Genomic DNA, 8,684 nt, shown 5'->3' on the forward strand with positions numbered 1-8,684 from the left:
TAACTCTTACACAGATATTTTTTGTGCTTTAACAAATAATTGAAACTTGTCTATAAAAGCTAAAGGTCAAGATCAGAATGATTATTCAATCTAGAGCAATCTTTACAGTACATCAGTGAATTTTGTTGAAAATTAGTATTAACTATAAATACTTTGTCATCTCATCACAGCAAAGATTTTCTTTTACTATGTTTTGTTTCACTTTCTTTGATGATATTTGCGCTCATGACTGCCTTGATTACTCTTTTCAGTCACCTACCTAGCTCTGCCCGTTTCCTCATTACCGTTCATCTGATCCACCGGCTCTTGTCTCTATTTGCCCTGCCTGCTTCCAATCATCTGATGAGATTATTCTCGAGCCAGTGGTAAGACTGTTCCAACGTTACCTTAGGGTTTCTGATGACCTGATCCTGACCTGTTCTGCCTCTCAACCAACGATCCTGCCTGTTCCCATTCTGATATGTTTGCCTAAACTGTCTTTGGACTTCTGCTGGATTCTGCCTGTTTGCTGAACTTGGAGCTGTTTCCTGTCACGGACCTGGATTTCTGTTCAGAACCTCTTCTGACTTCTCATCTCCTGGTTCTGAATCCTGACAATTTCCTTTTTTAACAGCTTTGCCTTTGCCCTCTGGATTATTCTGCCCTCCTTCGCCTGCCTGGATCTGGTCTTCTGCTCGTTCACCATCCTCTGGGGCTGCTGCGTTTACGACACTCTGTGCGGCGCCTGCTGCATCTTGTTGACAACCCACGGGCTGGATCCTACTTCGTTCTAAATTATAAAACCAGGTTAGTGACTTATACATACATAATCATCCTCCATCAGATTAACATGGTCACTAACCTGAGTTTTCGTCCTGCGGAGGTTCCTGCCTGAGACGTCCTCGCTGTTACTGCAGATCCACAGTTTTGAAATAACTGCAGATTTTCTCTTTCTATACTGGGTCCACTGCTCCGAGACTTGACACTGTCCCTTAAAAAAAAAAAAAAATTATTAAAAAAGGTTGCTCTTATTACATAACATTTGTCTCTTGTTTTAGTGTGAGCTTTATCTGTAACACAGTTTAAGATTTCATTATTTCTGATACTGTGGAACATAAGTAAAATACAAATAATAACATAAATTATCCATTGATCCATTTTTATTTCTATCCTTTTGGACATTGTGAATGTAAGCTGATTTTCCACACTATTCTGTATGGAGTTAATGTTGCTGCAAGTAACACTCCATATATAACTTAGATTTTTTGACTGAGTTAAATATGTTTTTACATTAATATTGATAAAATCAGAACTTACAATATTCCTCCTCTCATTAATGTTTTTTTTTTTTTTTTTTTTTTTTACACACGTGTATTCTTTGTTTCAATCCAAAGAGTTTCTGGCTGAAAAGCAAAATATTGGACTAAAGTACACACTTCCAGGAATTCTTATCCTTCCCCGGGATTGAATGATTAAAAAAGGCTTTAGTTATTTTCATTTGTGTTTTTTAACCTGATTCTTTGGCTCCATAACTCCTGATATTCATGGAAACAATCATTCCTTAAGATTGCGTGCCTCTCTAGTGAATAAATCTGCTCCAATAAATTAGATTTTATTACATTTTCAATGAGTTATTAAAGTGTTGCAATAAAATATGAACGGCTTTTGAGTCATTTATTGTTCTACACAGTAGAACAGGGGTTTCAGAAAATGTGGCAGACACCGAATGTGCAAAGAAAGCAAGGAAGGACTTTGCAGTTGTGTTTTAATAATGCGAGTTGCATCAGGTTTTACAGGGTAAAAATAAAATTAAGGAGCTTAGATTTTGACTCATCAAAACTGAAACACCACGATGATGAATACTATTTGATCTTAAAGTATTTCAGGACATGCATAAATAGGAGCCTAATGTCCGGTGGGTATTAATATGATTTTTAAGAAACTATAAGAAAAGATAGACTCTCAAACAAACAGGTAACCCTCTTTTAAGTATAAATCAATATTTGATTTAATTTTACCTCCAACTTGATTGAAGGATTTAAATTTTTTTTCTCATCGTCCATATGGCTCTCATCCATACACGCATATAAAACTAGTTAATAATTGATGCTTTCTTCATCCCAAGAAAGTCATCTATAGTTTTTATTGTTCTCTTATATATGCTTTTTACATATCAATACTTCTTATTTTGCTAGCTTGATATTTTGTTTTGTGTTTGTTTTCTCTGTGCTTTGCTTCATGGTCTTTTTGCTCCTTTTTTTCCTTCCAGAATAAAACATGTCCCTGTTTCCTCTGAGCTAGAATGTCTGCAAACCTCTATTCCCACAAAGGATGAAGGTTGTCTGTTTACAAGTTTTGTTAGCAGGGGTCTGTATGTGTGAAGTCTTATTCCCCTTTGCCTGTGTGGCTTTCCTCTGGTCCCCTCTGACAAAAAAGGTGTTCTATAAATTTCCAGGAACCTGGAGGTCGAGAGTGCAAGTGTGTGAATCAGTCTTCTTTCCTGGTTGTATTGCGTCACATGAATGGTTATGATCTTTGCTCCTGCAAGTATCCAACTGTCTAGTTTTATTCATCTTTTTCCATCTGATTTGCACAAACCTGGTCTGTTTTAAACATACACATGCCCATGCATAAGTTAGATGATGAATGGACATGATGCCTTGTGACATATCAATTTCACAGAGTTAAATGTCTCAAAGTAATGTTTTTCAAAAAAAAAAAAAAAAGAAGAGTATTACCTAGGGCAATAAATAAATGATTTCCTTTTTAGTAGCATTAATGTAATGGTCCATACAATTATGGATAAGATTCTTGTCTTCTCCAGCAGATAGTTGCTGGCAGCCCTTCAAAAGGAAAGGCCATTGCTAAAGAAGCTGACTTTTCAGAGTGAGGTATCCAAGCATATTAATGGAAAGTTCAATAGAAAGGAAACATGCGGAAGAAAAAGGCTCACAATTAAATGGGTAGAGTTGAGTTCATGTTGAAAGCCCATTTCAGAGATTAAGGCTGATTCAAAACGCTTAAAGCTCTGAAGTTATAACTTTAAGAGCCAGACAGACATATACAGCACAGATTACAGCTGTCAGTCTCAGGCCACTCATTAAGAGACTATTTGAAAAGCATCTTGGCTGGACCAAGAAGACATCATATGGAACTCAAAATTTCAGATTGAAATATGATATGAAATATCATATAATATGAAATATGAATAGAATTTCAACTCATTTGTGAAATATGGATTTACACTCTGGAGGTAGAGAGGCACAGAATCCAAGGCATTTAATGTCTAGTGAGATTCTTTTGTTTTTCCTCTGGATATTTTGGTCAATATTAAAATCTGTTTGATAATCTGAAAGCAGAAAAATTTTGTCTGGAGGCAAACACATTTTACACTACTGTTGATGGGTTTGAGAATAGTGTATAGCAGAACCTCTTAAATGGCCTCAGGGATGACAAAGCTTTCAAAGATTACCTCAGATGTTCCTAAACTTTCTGTTAGTAATAAAATATAGAGAAAGATCACATAAATTCAGAGTGTGTGGTTTGGGTTTACCAAGGAGGCAGGAGAAAAACTCAAACAAATGGAAACTGTGATACCATAATTGTTCTAAGATAAAAAAAAAACATGCTATCTGACCATTAAAGTCCCATCTAAGCATGGGAATCATTGAATGCATCTGAATAAAGCCATCCTTGTTAGAAGGCTCAAAAGTAGGACCCAGAATGCAGGTGAGGCAGACAGTGACATATTAAAGGGCGTTTATTGAACAAAGCGTGTGGGTGTTCGTCTGCTGTGGCAGGCTCACTGGAATCTCTGCAGGAGTAGAGGCTAAGGTCCGTGACTTAAACTCAAATGAGGAACGACTATGACCATAAAAGCCACAGACCTGGCAAAGTTTAGTCCTAGCCCAGAAGAAGGGCTGAAGTCCAGAGAAGCGGAACTCTGTAGCTTGTTACTGAGCCGGTACCCGAGATTCAGGAGAGAAGAGGAGCAGCATCTTGCAGCAGCCAGAGCACGCAGGGGAACTGAAGGATCCAGGAGGGTTAATCCAAGCCATAGTCAGAAGACAGGTCCAAGGTCATCAACAGGAGGAATCCAGGTAACAGTCCAGAAAAACGGGACCGGCAAACAGAGCAAAACAGGAGTGGCCAAAACTCAGAAGACCGTGGACAGAAACAGGTCATGAACTTGCAGAACTAAATACAGGGAACGCTAGAGCTAGTCTCGCTAGAAGCTTGAATAGTCTGGCACCAAAGGCTGGGATCCGGAGGCTTAAATAGCAGCAGCAACAGATGAGTGTGATGAGAGATAATGAGTGCAGGGCAGAGCAAAGCAGATGAGAGAAAAAGGAGTAGAACCCAGCCTAAAGGTGCCAAGATCATGACAATCTTGGGGAACAGCATTTCTTAAAGAAAATTATGCACTTGTTTTCCAGACTAAATGCTTCCCTTCAATTTGTTTCTATCCTCTGATGTTCTCTTATGTTATCTACAATATAGGTGTAGAATATGCACAAAACAAAAAAGCCATAAACATTTGTTACCTTTTGCTGCATTAAAGCTATTTTTGCTTTTAGTTGTCTTTAAGATGCGCTCTTGCTTGTAAATGTATTTTGCTGTATTCCTTCTTTTCAGAAAAATTGATAAAGCATACAAATCTGATTAGAAATAGGCCAATGAACAAAATCATTCTTAAAAATTAAAACAATTACTGCTTCAAGTTAAGTTCTAACATTTTTTTCTCCACATTGATTAAAGTTAGAAAGTAAGTGTAACCCAAGTTGCATTCTAGGACTATTAGGATTAGAAATAACCCAAATTAAAGTCAACCCATGTGATTTCTTATAGACTAGGTTCGTCTGCTGGAGGAGGTGGCAAATTGTAAAACACAGAGACAGTTTGATGGTGCAAAATTAGTGAGTTGTATTATTATTTACAATATATACACAAGTTATTCCACAATTTTAAAGTCCAAATGGGTTCCTTAAACCAAGGAAGTCAGCCAGTCTTTGTTGATGATGAAAGGGAGAAAAAACAAAAATAATAATAATCCAATTCCTTCAGTGGAGACTTGTTGGGCTGAATCTCCAACCAGTTCAGAAGAGTTTCCTCAGATACTAGGTGATGTATCTCCCAATCCGTTAAGCGGTTAGCTCGCCAGTCTGGTCAGCATGAAGCCAGACAATCTTTGCTGTATCCTAGACCCTTCAGCCACGCCTTGAGGGGGATCTGCAATATACCTGGCCTGTGTAAACAGGCCTAAATAATCAATTTACATGTACATGTATTTTCTTATAAATGCAGGAGTTTACATAATAGTTAAATGCAACTTATGCAAAACAGTATTTCTACAGAACAGTAGTTTTGGTAAGCATTTCAATTTAGTTCAGTGTATAACTATAACAGGCTGGGGAGGCTAGTGCTAGCATGCTAGCTCCCAAGCAAACACTCACCAGTTCCCTCTTGACCAACCGTGATCTTTACAATGTTTGGTTGATTGATCACACGTCTGCAAATTAACAGAGGCACAAGATTGAAGATATACAATAGTTATGATAACTAGTGATGGGCTATCTGAAGCCATATGAAGGACCAACTCTGCCATATTTAAAAATAAATACAGAAATAAATAAATGCTCAATAAGTGTATAAGCATACAATTAATTGCCAACAAAAAAGTGAGACATAAATGTATATAACTCTTAATTAGCTTCTTTATTTATTTGCCTTTGTAATATTTACCTTATTTATTTTTCTGTCCTTTATAATCTTCAACTTTATTTTTTAATTACTTATATTTTTAAGTATTTATTTATGTGCATGTTATTATATTTTTGTCTGTTTTATTCTTCCTTTGTATTTTTTTTACCTTAGTTATTTCTTCGCCGCTGTTTATTTCTCTCTGCCTTTTTACATTTCTCTATGCATTTCTATCTCATTATGCAAATGAGGAGGGGGTGTGTCCTAGAGAGTCAACTTCTGCTCATTGGTTGGCTTGGCTGTCCATCTTCTTAACTCACAGAGCTCAGAGTACTAAGTTAAATGTTCTCTTTTCTGTTGCTGTTGTTCAATAAAAGTATGTTTTAAGATCATTTGAGGCGAGAACCTTATACTTTTAAGCATCACCATATGGCCCATTCACAGATTTAATGCGTAATTTAAAAGAAAATGTGACGAACTTGAGAGGACCGTGGCAACCAGCGGAGCTCCGAAGCTGACGGCAGCCAGGTCTATAGCCAGGCTATGATGGCGATTTTTTGTTGTATTTGGCAAAGTTTGGCAAAGTCCCTACTCAAGTTCTAATGACTTCAGACTCGACATCAGACTCTCCTCCTGTAGATTCGACCGATGTAGTAAAATGCTAACCAACACGCTTCACACACGGCTATGCCGAGAGAGGGCCGCTGCAGATGGGCTGTGGTCGGACCTGGCTGCCGTCAGCTTCGGAGCTCCGCTGGTGCCGCGGTCCTCTCAAGTTCGTCACATTTTCTTTTAAATTACGTATTAAATCTGTGAATGGGCCACATGGTGATGCTTAAAAGTATAAGGTTCTCGCCTCAAATGATCTTAAAACGTACTTTTATTGAACAACAGAAAAGAGAACATTTAACTTAGTACTCTGAGCTCTGTGAGTTAAGAAGATGGACAGCCAAGCCAACCAATGAGCAGAAGTTGACTCTCTAGGACACACCCCCTCCTCATTTGCATAATGAGATAGAAATGCATACAGAAATGTAAAAAGGGCATAGAGAAATGTAAAAAGGGCATAGAGAAATAAACAGCGGCGAAGAAATAACTAAGGTAAAAAAATACAAAGGAAGAATAAAACAGACAAAAATATAATAACATGCACATAAATAAATACTTAAAAAAAATATAAGTAATTAAAAAATAAAGTTGAAGATTATAAAGGACAGAAAAATAAATAAGGTAAATATTACAAAGGCAAATAAATAAAGAAGCTAATTAACAGTTATATACATTTATGTCTCACTTTTTTGTTGGCAATTAATTGTATGCTTATACATTTATTGAGCATTTATTTATTTCTGTATTTATTTTTAAATATGGCAGAGTTGGTCCTTCATAAAGCCAGGCTTCGAGGCTTGTACAGAGTAATAAGGGGGCGTGTCAATGAAGCCCCGCTTCGAGGCCTGTGTTGTCTTGTTGGAAACCACGTGACTGGCAACAAACGAGGCCTCGCATTGCATTGGTCACGTGACTGCTTCATTTTGCGTGTCGGTTTTCAAAATAAAAGCGCGATTAATCCTATTTCTTCGTGGGTTGTAGTAGGTGGTTTGGTATCAGCAGAACAGTTTTCATCAGCAGTGGTTGAAATGGAGCCGTCAAAAAAGAGAAAAACCTCTCATATGTGGGAGTATTATGAGATGACAGATCACAATCACAACCTGAAACAGTGAAAAAAGTCCTATTCCTAAATAAAAACAATTAAACCTAAAATCCAGAAATTTCTATATTTTCTTTTGTTTAATCAGGAGATGCATCAGAATCACACATCAAAACCAGACTAAAAGCCATTAGAAGAGGCAAATATGTGTAACTTAATATTAAGAATCAGAACTAGAACTCCTAGGAAGAGATGATTTTAAACAAATTCTGTCTTTAAGGAAGCACGTTTCAAGCTCAAAGTACACAGAGTCTGCAGCAACAGTCACTCAGTTCTCAATACATTAAAGTAACACATCTTCATTGTCTAATAAGTCCATGACATAAAAGAAAACTTAACACCACCACTGATGGTCAAGGATTAGATTGGCTACAAATCATTTTAATCATTAAAACATGACAATTGAATAGGATTCTCCTCTTACTAAACATGAGTTTGGTGAAAACTTTGTGACAATATTGCATTTCCTAATATTTGGAAGTATGATCCAACTGAGTAACAAGGCTGTTACAGTTTCACCAGCAGATGTCACTAGTGAGTGATGAATGAAGCATCGAGTAATGAACTTTTTTCAACACTTTGCGTTGGAAAGCTTCATTGCTTCATGTGGCTTCACTTGCCCATCCCTAATGATAACCACTTGGGAACAGACCAGAAGCCTACCTGCACGTCAGGGTCCAACAGCATTTCCTACCTAAGGCGCGGTTAGCAGCCATATAAGCCATAGCTGTCAATTAGGACAATGACGTGCAGCTGGCACATGATGTCAAAACCGTGCGAGAACAGTATTGTTCTCACTAGATTAGTGTTGAATAAATTAAAGAAAGGAGGATTTTAATTAAACCTTTAAAAAAAAAATAGAATTAAATCTAAAAATGGAAAATAAAATTAACTGAATCTAATATAGAAAAATTATCCTGGTTACATAAGCTTGCTATAAATTATTTATTCAGTTTTTTAAAACATATTTTGAGATTTAACCACATCATTTTGTTAAATGGGTCATAATCAGTTAACTTTATTTAATTCTATTTTAATTTATTTTCTCTTTTTTATACTGCAGTATTGCTTACTGGGGTTTTCAGACAAAGAAGTAAAATTTGATTCTTACCAAAACAAAAGGAAATCTCTGTGATCTCATCTTTTAAATCAAACAGCAAGGAGAACTTGAAAACCATAGTGCTTGGGTTGCCTTGTATTCCTGCAACGAGCAAAATTGTTTCTAAAAATGGTCTCGATATAGAGATAAGGGCAGGATCTATTTAAAGAGGAAGAGGTTTCTTACTCTCAAACTCTT

At 36.7% G+C, this 8,684-nt stretch overlaps 1 long non-coding RNA gene across 1 annotated transcript; it reads right to left on the reverse strand.

Annotated features, from left to right (window-relative positions):
• Window positions 1-4,989: 4,989 nt before the first annotated feature.
• LOC119778971 lies at window positions 4,990-8,224 on the reverse strand. Its single transcript, XR_005280158.1, has 3 exons — window positions 8,051-8,224; window positions 5,433-5,488; window positions 4,990-5,224 (listed from the first exon to the last, which is right to left on the reverse strand). It is a non-coding gene; the product is annotated as an uncharacterized LOC119778971 (long non-coding RNA).
• Between the last annotated feature and the right edge of the window lie 460 nt (window positions 8,225-8,684).

The sequence above is a fragment of the Cyprinodon tularosa genome, unplaced genomic scaffold (genome assembly GCF_016077235.1).
Source record: "Cyprinodon tularosa strain WSP-4 unplaced genomic scaffold, ASM1607723v1 ctg141, whole genome shotgun sequence".
Lineage (NCBI taxonomy): Eukaryota > Metazoa > Chordata > Actinopteri > Cyprinodontiformes > Cyprinodontidae > Cyprinodon > Cyprinodon tularosa.